At 35.8% G+C, this 23,081-nt stretch overlaps 1 protein-coding gene across 2 annotated transcripts in view; it reads left to right on the forward strand.

Annotated features, from left to right (window-relative positions):
• The first annotated feature begins 9,221 nt into the window (after positions 1-9,221).
• The window catches only part of LOC150099985 (uncharacterized), a 308,484-nt gene continuing 294,624 nt past the window's right edge, over positions 9,222-23,081 (forward strand). For both annotated transcript variants that reach the window (XM_090402298.1, XM_090402299.1), the window contains exons 1-2: positions 9,222-9,408; positions 11,341-11,401. The gene's annotated coding sequence lies outside the window, so the exon portion shown is untranslated. The remainder of the gene's footprint in view (positions 9,409-11,340; positions 11,402-23,081) is intronic.

A 23,081-nucleotide genomic window follows, 5' to 3' on the forward strand; every position in this document is an offset into this window, starting at 1 on the left:
TTCTTAAAATTCATAAATAACTGTTGGAGGAAATGTGAGGCTACTTGTCACTGGTTAAAAGCTAACGTTATATCTGTATTTAAGAAAGGTGAAAGAGATGATTGTGAAAGGAATTGTGGTAGTATTGAGGAATGACTTTTGTAAGTGATACTTGTTGCAAATAAGTTCTGAAGATCTCGCCATTTTATGCTAATGCTTTTATCCAAAAAATTCAGAGTTTTGCAGGAGTGCCGGTCAGGCTACAACTGCACCGTAAGCGTTTTTTTTTTTCAATTTTTTTTCCTTCTCATCTTCTGACACTTCACCTTGATATACATGATAAAACAAATAGATGAGACGATGTATGAGGAAGTATATCGTGAATTCACCAGACTAGGCGAGCTGCTTAATAACAACTGGCCAGGAAAGGTGAAACGTTTTGATACGTCCTCCACGCCGCAAGCATCACAGGCGATAACGCCGCTAAAATGAAGGAACAGTTGGAATCGATGATCTCTACTCCCTCAGATTTTGAAGAGGTCCGCGGATCAAGAAGTGCAAAACAACCGTAGAACCATCCAAAGATAAAGAAATGGAACTTTCAGACTCCACTGCTTCTCCCAAAGAAAAGGTGTATCCGTTCATACTAAGAGAAAAACACCGATGGTCAGCTCTAAGACCTACTATGTCCAGTTTACAAATTGATTGCACACAGGCCAAAAATGTAGATGAGGGTATCAAGATACAACCCGCCACGGTGAACAGTTTATAGAAAGTTAACAAAGAAAATAAAATAGGCGTCAGAGGTTATCTCACTCAGTTCAGAAAAAAAAATTAAAAGTGGTTCTGCGAAGACATGGATCCAGAAGAGATAGCTGCTGATCTTACCTTACAGGATCTGACTCCTATAAAGGTTAGCAGAATGTATAGATCTGACAAGAATCTCATGCCGTTAGTCCTTGTAGAGATCCACAACATATACAAAAATATTTACAACTTAAAATCAATCTCCTGGCTCATCATCATCACACAAGAGCCACTCCAGAAAAAGGCATCTTCCTTCTAGAATTTGGCCACGCCCAGAAACTGTGTTTATGGTTAACAAATGCTGAGTTTAAATGTCTGAAATGTGGGGATAACCACTCAACCAATATCTGCACAAAAGCCGAAAACCATCTCGTCTAAATATGCCAACTGCGGTGGTCCTCATCCAGCCAACTATAAGGGATGTACTCAGCACCTGAAAAACAGGCGGTTGGAGACTGCTAAACAGTCTACCAGAGATCCCTGCACCACTACTGGAGGCTCGGCAGCCGCAGTCGGAGTCCTTCAAAGATAGAGGGTGCCAAAGGCAAACAAGAAGTTATGCTGATGTGGCCCGTACAAACAAGTCAACAACAGAACAGAATCAGCCAACAGCACTTAAAACCTGACAGCTATTATTACTGCCTCTCTAGCAAACATGCAACAAGACTTCAGCCTGTCAAACCCTTCAGTAACCTGCACTAAAAGATTCCTATGAGAAACACAAGCCATCCTCACAGCACTTATAGATGAATGGAAACAAAGTAATTCCAGTCTCCCTTCAGATGGTTGCATGAAATGCCAATGGCCTCAGGAACAAAATTTTAGAACTCCAAGACTTTGCACATTGATATCAGCCAGATTTATTCTGATAAGTGAGACACATCTTAGATCCTCCTCGGACTGCCCTAAAATAGGGGGTTATCTCCTATACAGAACCGACAGGCTAAACAATAGAGGCGGTGGGAAAACCATCTTCACTAAAAATTATATCAAACACCATTCTGTAAACAACCCTCCAACCACTAACCTTGAGGTCACAGGCGTGGAAGTATTTACTAGCTCGGATGGTAGACTGAAAATCTACTCAGCTTACAACCGACCCTCAAAAACTATACTGCATTCTGATTTAAATGACATCTTAGGCGTTAGAGAGTCCAGTATTATTGCCGGAGACATGAAATCCAAGCACCCCTGCTGGAATTCTAGAACCATCAACAAGAATGGCTGCATTCTTTCCAACTACATAGGATCAAACTGCTGTTGTGGCAGGCCCCACCGAACCACCTCATCATGATACGTTTGGCACTGCTGACATCCTGGATATAGATATCCTACAAGATATTAAACTTCAGTACAGCCTAAAATCATTGAACTAGTTGTCATCTGATCACAACCCAATTCTACTAGAGCTGGGAAAACAAGAATACCTGTCTCCTCCCTCTCACTCATTTATATTGGGAAAGATTGTCAAAAGTACTCCGGGATTACATTGGACCTATTACTCACATAAGTTCGAAAGAAGATGTTGAAACCGCAGTCACCAGCCTTACCTAATAAATTAACTCCGCTATAATGGCAGCTATCTCCTACAAAGTTGTCCCGAAGCCTGATCGTCTGCTCGAAGACATTATGAACTTGATCAGAGAAAAAACAGAGCAAGGAAAAGATTTCACAATACCCGCGCGCCACAAGACAAAACAGTTCTTATCAGACTAAATGGGGTAGTGAGAGATGCACTCAAAGCTTACAGAGACCAACTATGGGGGGGTGGGGAAGAAAAGTTAGCTTCTATCTCACCTACTGATCGCTCTATCTGGGGCTACTGAGGAATATCAGAAACAAAGGCAGATCCCTATCCCTTATATTTCTGGCCAGGGCCTTGTTCACACAGATCTAGTAAAGGCAGAAGCGATAACAAAAAATTTGGAAGAGCAGTGCAACCCTTCACATGAAAACATAGACTACGATCACTTGTATAAAATTTACAGACAGGTCAGACACTCATTAAAACTCTCAGATATCGGGGCTGACCATATTGCACTAACATCACCTGCTGAAATATATCATATTATAAAAAATTTAAAGAACAAAAAAGCTGGTCCAGATGGCTTCACAAATAGGATGATCAAGCTGCTGCTTCGAAAAATTGTAGTGCACCTGTGTCAAATGCAATCTTAAGGTTTCACTATTTTCCTCCCAGCTGGAAAGAGGCTGATGTAATCCCAAATTCATAAGCCAGGCAAGGACTTGCACCTGCCTCACAATTATCGTTCTATGATCCTCATCTCCAACTTGGGTAAGATTGCAGAGAAGGTCATCCTCTCACGACTTCAAGCTTCAGTAAATAAACTAAACATCCTTCCTAAAGAGCAATTCGGTTTTCAGCAACACTATAGTACTACCCAGAAAATCCTCAGCATAGTTGAATATATAACTACCAGTTACAACTGGCGCCAATACACTGGAGCTGTTTTTCTTGATCTATCCGAAGAATTTGACAAAATATGGCACTTCGGATTGCTACATAAACTTATCTCAGCCAGTATCTCACTGAAAACGGTACATCTAGTTCAATCATATCTACAGAATAGAAGCATGCAATTCAAGATCAATGGTACTACCTCATCCCATTGCCAAATCTTGATCGAAGTACCACAGGGATCCCTGCTGGCCCCATTGCTTTTCTCTATATACATGTCAGATATTCCGCATAGCCCAATGTCATTCATCATGGCCCTATGTGCAGATAATACAGTATTATTAGCCAGATCTCTCCGGCCACACCTCATTACTAAAAAGCTTCAAGAAAACCTTCTAAAGTTAGAGAAATGGTTCTCCAAATGTAGACTACAAGTGAATTCCCAAAAGAGTTTAGCCATTCTCTTCACGAAAAGATCGATATCTCCTGAAGGAGACGTCTTACTATTCAATACTAAAATTCCCCCGCAGACAAAAAGAAAATACCTAGGTGTCATGCTCGACAAAAAATTAACTTTTTTTTTTAATTTAACCAACACATCAAGACTACCTGTTCAAAGGCCTCTTAAAGCCATCTCCCAGATCTACCCTCCCCTAATTACCAGAAACAGCAAGTTAAACATCAGAAACAAATTGCTTGTATATCAGCTGACGATTCGTCCCATAGTCACTTGTAATTCCTCAGCTTGGAGTCATACCTCCAATGCTATCATTCTCACACTGCAACGTGTACAATTCAAGTGCTTGCGAATGATTCTAAACACTCTATGGTTCGTCAGAAACAATCAACTTCATCGAGATATAAATATTCCTTATCTCTTCTCTTTTCTACAATCGTTAGTAAGAAAGATTTTCCTAAAAAGGTCCATACACCCCCAACGATCTAGTTCAGCAATCTGTAGCCTACGAGGCAACGGATATATTTAAATATGAAAGACCAAAAGCCATTTTAACCTCCTGTAGCGATGTATAATCTCCATGCCCATTCAAAGCGAACAAACTGCTCATAATTTTTTACACTCACTGTAGCCGTAACAGATATCGGGGAATATGAAAAGCATCTTGCTTCACCCCTAAAGCCATTAATGTCAATGATTGTGGAAATTGCAGAGGAATGAGTTTATTAAATATAGGTTATAAAATATACAGTAAAATCCCGAATAAAAGAGTTCGAAATATTGCAAACAATCTACACACATAAGAACAAAATGGTTTCAGACATAGAAGATCCTCTTTCCACAATATTCATGTGTCGTATTTCATATTATTCATATTTTAATCATATATATATATATATATATATATATATATATATATATATGATTAAAATATGAAAAACAACAATAAAAGAAGGTATCCAGTTATCTAGAAGAATTGTTCTCAATACAATGCTATATGCAGATGATCTGAATATATTACAAGAAAATGAAGACATCAAAAATCAGTTCATGAATTAGACAAAATAATCCAACACTCCGATTTAAAAATTCAGAAATGAAAACAAAAGTCATGGCATTTAAAGACCAAAATCATGTTAGATCAAAAATTGTTAAAAAATAAAATAATATAACTGATGACAGAGTTTAATTTATTTAGTTGCATAATAACATATCTAAAAGATAAATATATATATTAAAAAATAACGAAATTTCAGAAAATATTTGGAACAATTAAAAGGAAGATTATTAAAAAAACAAACAAAAAAAACCGAGAAACTCACTTAAAATTTTATAAAGTAATGGACACTCCCACTCAACTATATTGTTCAGAAATATGGATCGTTAAAAAGAAAGATGAAAGTAAAATACAAGTTGTAGAGATGAGATTTTTAAGAGCAATTAAAGCATGCACTAAATTGGACCATATAAGAAATGAACCCCTGTAGGTCAGTGGATATGACGTTTGCACACTACGACGCTTGTCCGCACGAAGGACGACTTGCTTACGAATCTAGTCGGTGACTAGAGGAAAATTTGTCTAAACCTTTGTTTGACCGGTTCCCGAGTTAGTCGATCTCTGGTACGAGCAAGCGGTTTTTTCTCCCGGAAACTCGGGTTTTTCGTCTCGTAAACTCAAGAAAAATCGACCGTAGAACCCACAGATTTTAGACATTAAATATATTGTGTTGAGTTTAGGGAGCTCGAAATGGCGGCATTTGTTGAGCCGTCTCTCTTCACTGCTTGCCGCTTAATTAGTGATAGCCTTGGGCCAACTATCTCTGATTGGGTACCAGCGGGGATAGTACTGCTCACTCAGTCTCCAAAAGCTAGACAGGGCAAAAACGGCCTCGCCTACTCCCTATACGGGAATAAAAGGCGGTAACTGATTTTATTCAATTTCTCTTCATTTCTTCTTTTTTGATAAGAAATGAAGACATCAGAAAAGAACTAGTTATATTCGATGTAAATGAAAAGATCAACGAATGCAGGGAGAAATGAAAAAAACATCAATTTAGGATGGACTGATGTTGGCTACCACAGAACTGGACTGATAAAGACACAAAGGGAGGGAGGGAGGGAGAGAGAGAGAAAGAGAGAGAGAGAGAGAGGAATTCCACCAACTGCAAGATGGAAAGACCAGTGAAGTGGGAACCGTCAAATGCCTAATCATAGAAGAGAAGTAGAATTGCTAAGGTTCAGATATTGTTCCAGAAATTATGTTCACAGCTGATATTTACAATTCTTTTTATGAATACTCTCTCTGTCTGTATCTCTCTCTTTCTCTCTCTCTCTCACACTCATTCACACACACACACACACATACACACACACACACGGCGAAAAAGAGGGAGATGCTCGGACTTGCCTGTGATTGTTCATCATTTTTATCCTGATTTTGTGGGGTATCGAATTGGAAAACTGGATAAATCGCGTACTGAATAATAGCTTGTAGTGACTTTTTAACATGTGTGGGAATTGTTTAAAAAATGCTTAAATGATGCAATATCAGAATGTGTCCCTAAAGTATGAAGAATAAATAGAATAGGAGTGAAATGGAGGTGCAATCTAATTTAGAAGATATTAGTAAGAAAAGATGATGTTGAAGGAATGCCTCTACTGTGAGCATAAGGATTATGTCACTTATGATAACTATAATCTTCAGGCCAGAAGAGTCAAAGGAGTTGAAAAGCTGTCTGTGTATGAAAAGAAACTGGCTGTGCAATTTAAAGACAAACTGAAATAATTCTATCGTTATGCTGCAAGTAAAGGAAATCTGTGCATGAAAATAAACTCACTGTGCAATTTAAGGACAAACTAAAATAATTCTATCGTTATGCTGCAAGTAAAGGAAATAACGAATTTGAAAGAATAACTATACTGAATGCAGATGACTGATTCAGCTAATGAGTAGCCCTTTTGTTAAGAAGCCATCAACCTGGTATAATAAACATTAACATTATTGCTTCCACTTCACCGTATGAGGAAACTCAGGTTTATTAGGACGATGTTCTAGAGCTGTTACACAAAATGAATCAAAATTCTGCAATAGGAACTGACGGGATATCAGCACGAATGCTAAAAATTTGTTCAGCTGAACTGCCTATTTCTTTGATGAAGGTGTATAATTTCAGTCTCAGAATATGAGATATTCAATGGTGGTGGGAAAATGTATAGTAATCGTATTATCTAAGGGTAGCGCAAAGCCCAATCTATCCAACTATCAACCAGTCAGTATATGTCAGAATTGATAGTGAAGATTTTGAAATAGTTAGTTAGGACTCGCATTCAGAAATTGGTTGACAGTGAATTTCCACATTCCTATGAACAGCATTGGTTTAATATGGGAAGGTCATGTTTTAGCTTGTTCACATTCTATAATGCTATTATTGGCTAGACAAGGGGAATTGGACACACCATGATATTTCTTGATTTTACTAGTGATTTTGTCAAAAACCAGCATGGAAGACTTGCATCAATTGGAGAATATGGGTTTGGATTATAAAATATTAGAATAGATAAGAGGATAGTTGATTGACAGATAATAAAAAGTCGTATATGAGGAGTGTGAAGGTGCACGTTTCAAGGTACCCAGTGGTGTGCCTCAAGGATCGGCCCTTGGTTATTCAGTCTATATATTATTGACATTGGGCATGCATCATTCAGCTATTTGCCATGCATCATTCAGATTTGGCATGCATCATTCAGCTATTTGCCGATGGTGCAGAGATAGGTAGGGTGAACAGGACTGCTGCTGCTGCTGATATGCACTACTTTAGAAATGATTTGAATAGTCTGGAATTATGGGCATGTTTAAATGGCTATCAGTTCATTTGAACTGCAGTCAACCTCTACCACTCAGTCTCTAAATCCCAAACAGAGTTAAAAGGACTCGCCTACTCCCCATAAGGAAATAGAAGGCGTTAGCTGATATTATTATTTCTTTTTAATAATATTATAAAAAATAAATAACACTTGTAATGAAATAAATGGAACTCAATGAGGAGGCCATCTGCCTTGCCATTCTTGGAATGTGATAAGGCTTCCTGGATTTCCTTTGTTGTGACTGGGCTACAGATATCTGAAGTTTCAGCCCATAGCTAAATTCTGTCTCAGAGTAGTTTGTATGTCCTTTCTGGAAGTGTTTGTATTGATCTTAGATGTTGAAAATAAATGGGATATAACTTCTGGAGCCACCTTTGAAAAATGTTTTGTTGTAGATTCTACTCATCCAAAATTTCTCAGGACAGTCCAACTTTTCAGACTAGATTTAGAGAATTTCAGTTCTATGGCCGATAGCCATCCTTCTCTTCTATTTTCGTCCAGGAACTCTATTAGTTCTTTATCCACTAATGGGTCATCAGATTCCTCATGCAGGGCTCACATATCTTCAAGTCCTTTGTTCCAGCATAGTTTATAATGGGACCAGAAACCACAATGAATGGTTGCTTTCACTGCTGGTTTTACAATTTGAGAAATCTGGTGTAGTTTTGGGACACAAGCTGGATGGCATTGTTGGTTTCATTATTTTTTTTAAACATTATCCCTATAATTTGCTTTCTGGAAGTTCTACCCAGGGATTGGATCAGTTTTAATAAGTGCAATGGATAAACCGATCCCCAAAAGGAAAGGGCGATGCTGGTTGTTTGGAAAGCTGCCAAGGATAGATCTATTTATTGGTAATGGGTGGTTGTGAATGTCTCTGGAGACTATGCATAGGTGTGGAGCATGTCTTTCTCCATCTAACAGAGTCAAAGGTTCTGAGTTGTTTTACCTCGATAGTCAGAAGGTCAGGAGTTGTGGGAGTTGAAATCTCCTACGTAGATAACTAAATGCGGGGGACTTAACATCTAGTTTGGCCATGGCTGAGATGGAGGTTTGTAGGCATTGTAGATATTGAGATTGTCTACCTTTATTCCAGTCGTCTGTTTTAGGTCAGGTAATGACTGAGTGGGTGGTCAGAATGGATGGCCAAACCATGACTAGGATGGAACCGTTGAGCGACTAAGATGAGGCCAAGGATCCTGAGTCTATTTTGGGTGGTGTTAGGCATACGGGTCTCTTGAAATAACAAGTCATCGATGTTCTTGTGCCGGGATATGTTTCTAGTGACTTCAGCTTTAGCTCTTGAGTGGCCTTCAATGTTGAACGGGCAAATTACGAGATTTAGTTGATGTGGGGGACGTAGTACACTTTTTGTGTCTGCCCTCCTCCCAAGCAGGGAGGAGACCGAGGAGGTCTATCCTCGTTGAATTTCTACGAGAGTCCGTAATGACTTTATGAATAAAGATGTGTTTTGCCGATATACTGACTTGCTTTAAGATAGGAGATAATTTAAGACAGAATATAAAAGCACTAAATTCTCAAAATAATTTTATTGCTGATTTCAGATAAAAACCGATGCTGTTTAAATCTTTATTTTTATATAGATTTATTTTAAATTATTTTCCTCTGTAGTAGTAAACGAATAGAGCGCCACTTCCCTGACGACGTATTCCATTTTCGCCGCGGTAAAAGAATTATTTCTATGTTGGCATTGTACTATTGATGGAGTAGGCTTAATGCGTATTTTATTCGTGATTGTAAGACAAGTCATTTGCTGGAATTTATATGTGAGAAAATGTATCCGTATTCGTTATAAGTGAGGGAATGGTGTCTGTGTTAATTATGGTTATCTTATTTTCGTATTGTGCTAACTGTCTATAAGGTAAACTTTCAACCTGTTTCAAATTCGTCAATGCCATTTTAGTCATTCATGATTTTGTAATTATAATTTTTTCATACTTTAAAAAAATGACATGATTGTCCGAAGAGTTTTATGTATATAATCTTTAGTATATAATACACGAACAAGATGAATTCAGTACATATAATATATATATATATAAAGTCCGTTTTTCTACATACAACTGCGTTCCTTTTTTCGCGCTTACAAATAGGTAGTAGTTTTTCTTCATATAATATAATAAATAATTAGCATTAAGACGCCTTGCAATCTGTTTTTGCTGTATCTAAATGAAGTGCATGGTCATTAGTTACTTTACCAGAGTGCTGGGAATGGTAACATACAGCTGATTCAGTGCTGTTTACTTTTAACTACTATATTAAGTTGAAATATACGGGATATGAAACATACTGAAAAATATAGCGATTAACTTAAAATTGTTGCCCATGTCAGTTCTTATTGGTTGACATACTGTTATAAATTGTAATTTGTGAGTTATTCAACTATTTAGCAGACAGAAACAGCGTAAGAGTTGAGCATTTTTTTTTTTTTGTCATTTATTTATTTTTAATTTTATTTGTTTGTTTATTTCAAGTTGTACGCTATTGCAGTTCAAACATTCATAACATTATCTTTGCGAGTGACTTATCATTCAATTCAGTAATTAAAATTTGTATTATGTACGAGTTGGTAGATTTAGGGTTATATTGATTTTGCTTTTAAATTACCCGTAATTAATTATCAAAATCAGTTTCGATGACAGATTATGTATTCGTCAGTTTTATTGTAATTGAACATCATAATTGTGGTATACAAAAGCTAATAATCATAATAATATCGGCTTGTGTGCGCGCGCGCGCGCGAGCCTGCTCCTCTTCCTCCCCCCTCCTCTCCTCTCCTCACCATACCCAGTTTACCTGCCATTTTTAAATAAATGTTTATTAACAAAACTGGCGTTGAAATTACATGTAAATACTGCATTTAAAAGATAACGGTGCTATCATTCGAAATTCTGAAAACATTTTATCCAAGCTTCATTTTTAATAGAAACCTTTACACTTTTTCATGGTTGTAACCTTTTCTTAAATAGTAATATTTGGAAATGAAAATTATTGCCATGAAACAAAATTAAATTTTTATTATGAATTAAGAATTATACACCACACCTAACCTATCAAAAAATGCACCAGAAGGATTCTAGATCCAAAACAAGTATTTCATGAAATATTTAAAATTACACTAAAATAATTTTCTTAGAAGTGATTTATTTTATCTATTTATGCATACAAAATCAATAAATAATATAAATGAAGTATAAAAGTCAATTGACACTGCCCATAAGCATAACTTTGAATGTAGTGTGCATTCAAGTTATACTTGATCATCACTGCTTTAAAATATGCTTATTATAAACTGGATTTCAGGTAAAATCAATGTAAGATCAATTAAGTGTTTTACAAGTTTTTGAAAGTATGAAGTTGGGTATGAAAACCATTTATATTTACTTTCTCACATACGCAGGCAAAACGTGACGTTATTTGAGTTTTGTGTGTTAAAACTGTTCATGAATTTTCTAATAATTTGTTTTGTAGGAAACTGCCATCAGATTCCAATAAAAGAATTAGGAGAAGCAAGAGTTACATAATTACAGGGTGTGTTATGTCATTTCTTTTTGCTTACCCTGACTTTTACACTTGATAAAACTGTCAAATGAGATATAAAATAATGAAGGAAATTGTAGTGTTTACTTATCTCGAATGAATTGATAAGGTATTCAAATTATTGGATAGGGGGATGAAAATTGCAGTTTCATGAGTGGAAAATTTCTCAGCATTATTTATTTAGTGGTTCAAATAGTAGTGAAGGATTTGTAGTATCCATCAGAAATTTATAATTTATTTTCATTTTTTCTAGGATGCAAGCAAAGTTCCAGGTGCTCTCAGGAATTTAAGCTTTGGATCAGTTTTGGATGTAGGTTAGTAGCACATTTCATTTCACACTACAATATTTGTATTTGTTTTAGTTTTTTTTTTTTAATTGAAATTTTATGTAAGCCATATTATTTAGTCAATTACATGACTTCGAGGGTTGTAGTCCAGAGTTAGATTGTGAAAGAATAATTATGAAGCCAAGATGTTGGGAGATGTCAAAGGCTGAGCTTAGTATTTACCAGTAGTATCAGTACTTTGTAATTAATGAATATTATGGATCCATTAGGGAAAAACATTGCATTTTTGTTAATAAGATTTTTATTATTAATACACCTCCATAGGGTCAGCAGCATAATATGGGAGGCCTCACTAAACCAATAATTTATAGTCACTTCAGACCTTTGAGCATTGCATTTTATTCCTTTACCACAGAATTATCCATGTAAAAAATTCACTTCTCATCATTTTATACAGCATGGATGGCTTCTTGATTTTTCACTCTTTCTCTCTTATTATTATTATTATGTGAATAACCTGTATTAATCTAATAAATTTGAAAAACGAATTCATACAGCAGAAATGAAATTTCTCAGAAAAACAGCTGGATATATCAAGTGGGACCATAAAACAAAGAACAAATTTTACAATCCCTGAATATAAAACCAATTAATTACTACATAAGACAGCATAAACAAAGATGGATAGAATATTTAAATCGAATGGGCAACAGCAGACTACCGAAAATATTATACAAATATAAAATATGTGGAAAAAGAAGAATCGAAAGAACAAGAATGGGATGGCATGAGACCAGAACAGGCCACCTAGCCTAAAATCCATTAGGAAGAAGAATCTAGTAAATTCTTTTGCCTTAAACATTCAGTTACATCACATTTTACAGTCTCTCCACCAAGCTCTATAATTTACGTTTTTAACTTCTCTTCATAATTTTCATTTCAGAGCCTTGATGTTTTAATTACTTGTCTCTGAACTTGTGTTTTTCATCAGTGTAGAAACCAAATGACTAAATTTGTGTATAGTGGCCTTGGTATGATCCGATCAAGGTTAAGTTAATGTAACCACACCTACCTGTCTCTTGTTGCTATTCTATAATTGATTCTGTGTAGCAGACTTGTGGAGTGGGACACATGAATAGTTCATCATCAAATACCTGATATGCCTCCTCAGAGGGAGTGTACAGGATATTATAATACTGCATGAAAAGGTTACACTATTACCAATTTCCTATCAACAACTTTCCTCAAAATTAATCTGATATCTTTCTGGACTCTCATACTGTATGGGAATAATACATCAAGACAAAGTGGCAAAGTTGCTCCATGAGATAATATATATAATATAATAATTTTATGCAATGGTAATAAAGCTACATTAAAGTGGGTTTTTTACCATTGCATAAAATCTCCAGATTCTTACATCTGCCAGGACATCTACATCATCCCATGAAAAAACCAGGTGTTTATGAGATTCCTTGCCCTTGTAGCATTTGCTGTGTAGCCCAAGTGGGAAGATCAGGGAAGATCCACATGTCTGAACACATAAGAGACGTTGAAAAAAGAAGACATCATAAATCAGGTTTGGCATCCTATGCAACTACCACAAGCCATCAAGTAGTTTGGCAACAAACAAAAATGTTTGATATTGATCATAATTGTTTTATAAGAAAGTTCAAGGAAGCCTCACAAATGCTTAGGAGCCCCCACAATGCAACAAAATTCAAGGCTTAATCCTACACCAAGTTTGGTCTGCTTTCATTAAAAATCTAACTTCCACAGATCTAGGATACAATATGCATGATGCTACAGAACATGACAGCAACAACTAAAATTGTTCCAACACTTATATAGTAATTAATTGAACGTTTTTATTCTGGTTATTTATATATACAAATTGTGAAGTGCTGATAACATCTGATATATGTAATTAATTGTTTCTAGTCTCTTTTCTGTATACAACTTTTGCTAATATCCCTGGCAGTGTAAACAAAACTTGTAGGGTTATATTTTATTAAGCTTTTTATTTATCTTAAAACATAGTTTCAGTACTAGAAGCTATCTACAGTTCCTGTTTGGTCTAAATCGAGCTTTTCCTCTCACAATTCAAAGCTAGATAATTTGGGAAGGTACCTTGATGTAGTCTGTAAGAATGTAGAGGAACTGACCATCCCTTCTGACTCAGTGTCTGATCTTCACATCTTCATGGTACATCCTGTTAGTAGTCATCCACCTTAATACTTAAATGAGATGAGGCTGTCGGTTTGGGAATTAGCTGATCATACTGTATGACACTGTAACATAATCAATTTCAATTTATCGGTCTGAAAGTTGGTTTAGCAATAAGAACAGTTAATTAATGATTACAGACCACAGATATGTTCTAATTTAAATTTTGATAGTTGGAAATACAGATGGTGTACAACTTTGGAATCATGTTAAAGATGAAGATGTTAGAAACAAACTTGGCATCATCAAGTTCCTAATATGAACCCTCAAGGGCTACTGTGGCTTCATTACATGAATAAGTTTGCATTATTAATAATCTCCTATTAGTAATTTTCCTCCAAATAATCTATTACTTGTCAGCACCCCAATATTGTCTTATCTAACATTTCAGTCTTCTAAGCCACTTGGATCTTTTTCCTGCTCTCTTGCCATCTAACACCCATTTTGCTAACCATTCCTCTCCCATTCCATTTAAGCGACCATACTACATTAGATTAGCCCTACTCACACATTTTTGAATGTAAACAATTAAGTTCCTTCGTAATGTCTTAATTTTTAATATGATTCTATTGTTAATAACATTCATTCAGGCCCCTAATTTTTCTAAGAAATCTCATATCTGTGGTTTCTATCTTTGATCAACTGCTTTATTCTAATCCAACTCTCAGATTCATAACTTAAAACTGGTTTGAACACCATCTTGCATACTGCTAGTTTAGTGTTTTTGGCTAATTTCTATCATATTCCGTATATATTTATTCAACTAGCTTCGAACCATTTCAGCTTTGCTTATTCTGTTGTCTATATCCAAATTTTTTGATACATTCGTTAAAGCTGTGTCTAAAGGCTGAAATATTTTACTTTTTTTTTTATAGCAAACTTACTTCAAAGAAAGAACTAAGTTTGATATCTCCAATTTTAATATCTAGTTTAATGCCACTTTCTTTCATAATGATCCATATAGATGATAAGAGTGGAGATAATGTGCATCCTTGTCTTATACCTGATTTTACATCAAGCTATCTTCCTGTATTTCTTTCATTTCTAACTGCTGATTCACAACTTAAATACAGACTATGTATTTGTCTGTATCATTTATCCCATATAATTATAGTGTTTGGAAAGCTTTTCTCTGGGCAGCTTGTTGTATGCCTTTTCCAGATCTACAAAACTTAAATACAAATCTTTGTCATATTTCCATGATTTCTCAAGAAAGTGAAAATTTCATCTTGGCCTGAACCCAGCTCGTTCTTCTCTAAGTTTCTCTTCCACAGCTTTTCTCAACCTCTTTTCAAGTATGCTTGTATAAATCTTACCTGGAGGAATTAGTAGAAAAATTCCTCTGTAATTCCCACATTCAACTTTATTCCTTTTCTAATGGGTGGGAACAACTATGAGAGCTCTACTCCAAACATCTGGAATTTGATCTTCTGATCAGGTCCTCTGAATTATGTAGTGCTGCCACTGCAGAACTTTTATACCTCCATATATAAGCATTTCTGGTCAGATATCATATACTCCAGCTGCCTTAACACATTTGAAGTTTTTGGTGGCTATTTCTACCTCAAATATTGATATGTACTTCTGTTTGCATTCCTTCTGAAAATTTTGTATTACAGCTGTTCTGTCACTGCTTATTTTGTTTAACAATCTTTCAAAGTAATTACTCTAGTAAAAAGAAATCAAAGATGATAAAGGTGGCTTGAAATTTAAGATAAGGTTTAAGATTTAAGAAGATAAGGATATTCTTATATCCTTAAACCTTATCTTAAATTTCATGTCACCTTTATCATCTTTGATTTCTTTTTTATAGTACCCTTTCCTTTATTTCTAAGCTTTTTCAATAGCCTCCAGAACACTTTGCCACCTTCCTTGTATTTATCTTCTATATTCTTACCAAAGTTTTCGATGATTTTTTAGTACTCTTACATTTTGTCTGTATTCTTCTAGGGCATCTGCTGACTTATTGCTAGGAACTTTCATTATGCTTCCTGCTTTTCCTGGACTACTTCTGTAACGTGTATCCATCATGGGGTTCTTATTTTTCTATCCTTGCAGACGACTGCACGACATAAGCTCCCTAGCTGAATCAATGTTTTCTTTAGTTTACCATCGAAACTCCTAGGCTTTGGTTCTTGTTTTTAAACTGTTTCATTCTTTCTTCAATAGTGTTTGATTAGTTGAGTCTACAGTTTACTTGTAAAAACTGCCCAACTGTAATTCTTTTTAAAACTTTTATGTTCTGTTCTTTTCAGTGTGATATTCATTTTTATCCTACTTAAAACTAAGTGATATTCACTTCCAGTTTCAAATCCTCTGTACACTTGTATCCTGACCCAGCATGAAGATATCACTATCAACAATAACATAATCAATGAGGTTTTCTTATTTCTTGTGTCTTCTCTCCATGTGAACTTGTGTACATCTTTATGTTGGAATGTGGTTAGTAATGACTAATCCATATCCTGAGCAGAAATCCATCACTTACTTACTATTATTAGCCTTGTTCTTTACTCCAAATTTTCCCAGAAATTTCTGTACGTTTAGTAAGTAGGATTCACTTCCTGCTGTGCTGTTTAGATCTCCAACAAATAACGCTTTTCCATTTTCTTTGTCAGCTGCCTGCTCTAATGTCTCAAAAATTTTCCATTTCTTCCTTCTGTGAAACTATAGGCACAAATAAGTTTCATTGTCAATTTCACCATTTTGAAGTTTGCCCACATAATTCTACTTGAAAGTGCCTTCCGATTAAGAAGTTTGTGGTCGTGTTTTGTGTTGGTTGCTATCACCACTCCTCCCTTTTCTTGATCATTATTACCCTAATATAACATCCTTCTCACATGTTTTTGTCTTCTTTTTCAGTAATGCCAATTATGTACATTTTCGTTCTTATGGAAGCTTGATTTCCTTTCCATTAATACTCCTTATGTTGAGTTCCTATCTTCAGTTCTTGTGATGTTGGATTTATTCTTGTATATACTGATCAGGACAAGCACTAAAAAGTAAGCTACTTGAGTCTATTCCAGTAGCTGACTTTTCACTGCTTGCTCTGGTTCCCTAACAGAAACACGGGAACCTTGTTTCACCGAGCAAAGCTCCAGTCAGTATGAAATCTCATCGTATTGTACCATGATACATATTTCTGATTTAAGCCGATAGAGTACAATTTGGTCTGCTCAGTACCAAATTGCCAGTTCATCCTCATAAGTTGCACCCTGTTAATAAGTATCACCCAGTTGATACTTATTAACAGGGTGCAACACATGAAAGTTAGGATTGGACATTAGGTCAGAAACCCTAGTTTGTTCTCTGCATTCCTTAAAGCCAGTGTGGAAGTCTTCTCCCAGTTATTTGGCTTTGACCATTCAGTGACCCCCCCCATTATTTTCATTTCAATAATATGTAAGTGGATGCATACACTTCAAAGGACAATTAAACTGATTGGGCGATCTGAACATAGCAAACTAAACTTTTACCTTGATGGCAGGATAAAGACCCAGTAGAAGATTAAGATTTAGATGGATTAATGTAGTTAGTACTGCCATCATCATCATCAAATTCCTGACATTTACCCTCAAGGGGGTGTACAGGATATGATAGTACTACATGAAAAATTTATATCATTACTAACTTCCTATCCACAATTTTCCTCCAAATCAATCTATTACCTGTCAAGGCTTCAACATTGTCAGATCTTATACTTTTATCTTCTAAGGCACTTTTTACTGTATCAATCCCCCGATATCTTGGTCGTTCCCCTAGGTCTTTTTCCTGCCAACCTTACAGAGAACACTTGTTTTGCTAATCTTTCCTCTCCCATTCTATTTAAGTGATCGTACCACTTGAGATTAGCCCTGCTAACACATTTCTGGATGCTAACAATGTCAAGTTCTTTCCTAATATCCTCATTTTTAATATGATATTGCCATTAATGCCATCTGTTCACACCTAATCTTTCTCAGGACTCTCATATCTGCGGTCTCTAGTCTTTGGTCAAGTGTTTTACTTCTAACCCAGCTCTCAGATCCATAAGTTAAAACTGGTCAGCTAATTTAGTGTTTTGACTAATTTCTCTCTTAGTCCATATAAATTTATTCAGTTGACTTTCTACCATACCAGCTTTGTTCATCCTGTTGTCTATTTTCAAATTTAATTTACCATCTTCACTAAAAATCGTGCCTAAGTAGCTGAAATGTTTAGCAGTTTATTTTCCATTCACAGTACAGTTGATATTTTCAATGCTTCAGCCTATTTTCATTGTCTTTGTCTTGTTATTGCTGACCTTCATACCATATCTATTACAACAGTTATTCAATTTAGTCAGAGCATCTTGCAGACTTGAAGCGGATTTATTTAGAAATATAACATCGTCTGCAAAAAGCTGACATTAACATCTCCAATTTTCATATATCACTTTTAATACCACTTTTCTTCATAATGTGATCCATATAGATGATGAATCTATATGGATCTATATGAAACAGAGGAGAGACAATGTACATCCTTGTCTGACACCAGATTTAACATTAAACCATCCTCCTGTGCTTCCTTCAATTCTAACTGCTGACTTACAACTCAAATAAATACTAAGTTTGGCTTGATATAATGATCCATTGACACCATATAACTGTAGTGTTTTGAATAGCTTCTCTTTAGCACCTTGTCATATGCATTTTCCAGATCTACAAAACTTAAATACAGATCTTTGTTATATTCCCATGATTTCTCAACTATTTGTCATAAAATGAAAATCTGATCCCGACAGCCTCTATTTGGCCTGAATCCAGCTGGTTCTATGCCAAGCTACCCTTCCACAATCCTTCTCAACTGTTTCTCAAGTATACTGGCATAAATCTTACCAGAAACACTCACTAGAGAAATAAAATACCTCTCTAATTCTCACATTCAGTTTTATTTCCCTTTTTGGGTACTATGATGAGAGCTCTACTCTAATCATCTGGAATTCATCCCTCTCTCCAGGCCCTGTGAACTATGCATTGCAGCCACTGTAAGACTTTTATAACTCCATACTTGAGCATTTCTGGATGAATATCATCTACTCCAGCTGCCTTACCACATTTCAGGCTTTTGATGGCTTTTTCTATTTCAAGTGTGGATTTGTATGCCTGATCAGTGTTTTTTTTATCAGTGTTGTCATCATTGCTGTTTCATTTAGCAATTTTTCGAAGTAATTATTCCATACTTCAAGGATATCTTTTTCTCCAGTTTTCATATCACCTTTATCATCTCTGATTCCTTTTACAGCACTCTTTCCTCCATTTCTGAGCTTCTTCATCAACCTCCAGAATATCTTGCCACCTTCTTGATATTTGTTTTCTATGTTCTTACCAAAGTCTTCCTATGACTTTCGTTTATCTAGTTTTACACGGTGTTTAGCTTTCTTACGTTTGTATCTGTATTCTCTAAGAGCACAAGCTGACTTATTTGCCAGGAACTTTTCAAACTTCCCGTGTCCACCATGGAGTTCTGATTTTTCTATCCTTGCAGACAACCTCACCACATGCCTCTCTGGCTGCATCAATCAATGTTTTCTTCAGAACCTGCTACTGAATCTCCAAGGTTTGATTCCTGTTCTCAAACTCTTTCATTTTTTCTCGAATAATGTTTGTATATACGATTCTGTAATAACTGTTGAATAAAATGGATAAGAAGTGCAATTTGGTCTTACTATTTCATCCACCTTGGCCGGCAGGGAGGTTAAAAGCTATGTGGAGGTCTCCTTCCAATTATTTAACCTTGACTTTAAGTGGCTCCTTGTATAACCTTATTTAGTTATTAAATTATTAGACCAAGTATTTCACTTTGGTTACCAAGCCATCAATATAGGTATAAATCTATGAACTAAGCACAAAGTAAAACAACAGACAGGAAAACAGACTGTGCAAAAAAAAAAAAAAAAAAAAAAAAGGAAAGAAAGAAAAAACCTATAATACTTATTGCTGTAAGATGATCTTGCTCAATCAGCTGATAGTCTCCTAGATTTTTAGCAAAGTGCTATGGCAGATTACAAAAACACTCTCATATTTGCATTTGTGTGTAGGAAGGCCTGATATAAACATAATTTCTCTCTTCATCCAGTTTGATATTGGCTGCTCTTCTTAGTTTGACTGAAATATGTCAGTAAGCAAGAGAATGCTCTCAATGAGAGGATGATCAACAGATAAGAGTAACTGATTTTTGGCATGTGTTAAAGTATATATACTTTCAAGAATCTGGAATTTTTCTGAGAGCTCTAGATGTAAGTTGTGTCAGTGGATTTTTTGTGATCCCCCCCCCCCCCCCCACACCCAAGGAGAAGTATGGGAAATGTCGATTTTGTAAAGGTGGGAAGGAAGGTCATTGACTATTGAGTGGAAAGAGAAGCTAGAATGTTCTAGCTCTATTTAAAGTTTTGATAACACCATACTGTTGGGTGGTCTGATGATGAATTAACTTGCTAATGTAGGTAGGGTATTTGTGTGTCCTTTGAACTTCAACTTTCTATCCACCATAATTCCAAGATCTCTAGCATCATCAGTTACTCCAAGCATAATCCCATCGATACATCATGCTGTTGGACATTGCATTGTGCCAAAGTGTATAACTTTACACTTACTGTCATTGAATTGATTGCCATTATCATTTGCCCACACTTCTGCCCTCTTCAAATCACCCTGTAAATGCTGTACATCAGTAGCATCTCTGATTGCCCTGTCTATCTTTGCATCATCAGCAAATAGCTGAAGATCTCCTGTCAGCCCCAACTAGGGGGCTGACAGTAGATCTTCATCATCGTTGTGCAATGGGTGATGAAAGATCCCACAATGTTCTATTGTGAGATCTTTGTGATCTATGACTCAAATTATACAAGCACATCTACTGATATCCCATGTGCAATTGCTGAATTCTTTTTCAGGTTATGCAATAGCTGTAGACCCTCCTCCTCATACACCGCTATCTCTCCATCCAATGTAATGGTAGCACTGTGCGTTATGTTACATATACAGTTTTATGGTTTTACAGATCTTGGTGAAGTGACCACTCATTATTTGAAACTTCTGATACCAGGGTGCTGTCTGCATTCAGTAAAGATATTCTTCCACTTTTTACTAAAGACAACCCAAAAGAATTTTTGGGTTGTCTTTAGTCTGTGCTGTTAATTTCTTTTCATAGGCCAACTTTGAAGTTTTCCTAATTTTGAAGTTTCATATGTTACTTTTTTCTTCATTTATGTCATCAATATAAAAGATATAAAATGATACATTCTTGTGATCTGACCTGCCATCAGTAGCAATAAAACAGTATACATGTTCTATTTTTTGGATGCTTCTGCACTCTTTTTGCTTAGTGCTACAGTTTTATTTTTATACATGGTACTTACAGTAATATATACAGGGTGTTCGGGATAAATTTGACATATTTATAATTAATTATATTTTTCCGTAAGTTACATGTATTAACACACACTTCTCTTCATTTAAAAGTTTGGACCCTTCTTCATTCATATACAAGATGTCAGAAAGGATGGATAGCTGGAACCCACCTGAATCATGGAAGAGAATAACTTGTATCATGATGATTCGTGCCCGCCATCAAAATAAGGATATTACGACTGCTGCCCAATGCTCCCTGAATACAGTAAAAACAATCAGGCATGAACTAGAGACTTGCAATGGTGACTACGAGGATGTAGCAAGAAGAAAGATCCCTAGCAGACGATCTGATTGCGTTCGTACAGCAGAATTCCTCGCAAATCTGCAGGAACAGGTGTTGAAGAACCCTGGCATTGGAATTCGGGCTTTGTTCGTGGAGTTGCTAACTGTAGTCAAGCCCTGGATAAGAAGGGTAGCCAATGGTAGGCCGTATGTATGGCAGCAGGATTCGGCCCCTTGCCACACCTCTGGGAAAAGTCAAAAATGGTTGTCTGAAAATTTCTACGACTTCACCAGTCCAAATGTTTGGCCTCCAAACTCCCCAGACCTTAACCCCATGGATTATTTTGTATGGGGCGCAGTTGAAAAAGACACCAATCGCACTTCCAGTAATACAAAAGCCCAGTTAATGGATAAAATTAAAACAGTTTTTGCGGCCCTTCCCAGGGAGACTGTAGCATCAGCTTGTTCGAGGTTCCGAAGCAGAATTGAAGCTGTGATCGATGCTAATGGTGGTTATTTTGAGTAAATCTTGTTGATAGTATTGTAATTAACTCTGCCTGTAATGTTTTTTTGTCAATTCATTAAATTTAATAGATACAAAGAAGATTTTCTTTTTCCTTACGAAACTGTCAAATTTATCCCGAACACCCTGTATATATATATATATACTGTATGATGCATTTGCTATTGTTTTGAGCTAGATGGATAGGGGATGGGAAAAACAGGAGAATGCCTCATTTCAGAATTGAAATATGGTAGCTTCTGCCCTGAAACTTTAATATAGAAATAAATTAAAAAAAAAAAATCCAAATTAGTTCAGTTATCAGAATAGAAAAATATGTACATTACTTGATTATTACATGGAAATGGTGGTGCAAGATGTTTGTCTTCTGGAAAGCTGGATCAATTTTAACTGTTAGTTCTATTTTTACAAGGTATTATAATTAAATACTTGTAGAGAGGCTTATACGCTGGTTAAACATAACTAATAATTTATATCAAATTTCAGATATAGATGTTTCTTAAACAAAAAATTTAAAAAATGTATTTTTTAAAATAGTCAGGCTTGTTAAAAAGCATATGCACTAATCAACATTCTGTGGGCTTGAAAGTCACCAAGGATGATGATGTTTTTATGTCTTTGTGGCAGATGAATTTCATCTTACTGTTGGACCACCACTTGCTTACTTATCTGAGGCCTATGGCATTAAAAACTATCATGTTTTCTAGTGCAGGGTTTCCAGACTTTTTTATCCTTAGTCTTCTCACAGTACTAATGCAAATACCTTATAAGTTAACTGCCTTCTGTGAGATTCTCAAAAAAAAGGGAGGGGTGAAGTTCTTATTTTTTTTATAATTATTTGTTTATTTTATTTTATTATAAACAGCCAATCAATGCTGCATTTTTACATATATTATCCAAAGAACAGAATTGATTGACTTCAACATTCAGACCGTCCAAAACCAATTAGATAGTTCATGTAAAAATGCAGCGCAGATTGGATTGACAATCAACAGCAATAAAACTAAAGAACAGAATGGAAAGAAATATTAGCCTCAGTGACCTCATTCTCAAAGAAGTAAATGATTTTCAACACCTTGGTTTCTACAGTGATAACTCAACTGGCAGCAAAAAGAAAGCACACAGCTCTTCAGCTCCATAAAAGCTTAAGTAATATCTGGAAATCAAATCTTATCACCAAAAATACCAAAATTTGTCTTTACAAAACCACCATTCAAGCCATATTTACATATGGTGCCAGACATGGACCATCAATACTCAGAGGGCAATTAATATCATTAATAGCTTTTGGACAACATGCCTT

The sequence above is a fragment of the Typopeltis vanoorti genome, chromosome 13, assembly GCF_054136105.1.
Source record: "Typopeltis vanoorti isolate ZY-2024b chromosome 13, IOZ_Tvanoo_1.0, whole genome shotgun sequence".
Lineage (NCBI taxonomy): Eukaryota > Metazoa > Arthropoda > Arachnida > Uropygi > Thelyphonidae > Typopeltis > Typopeltis vanoorti.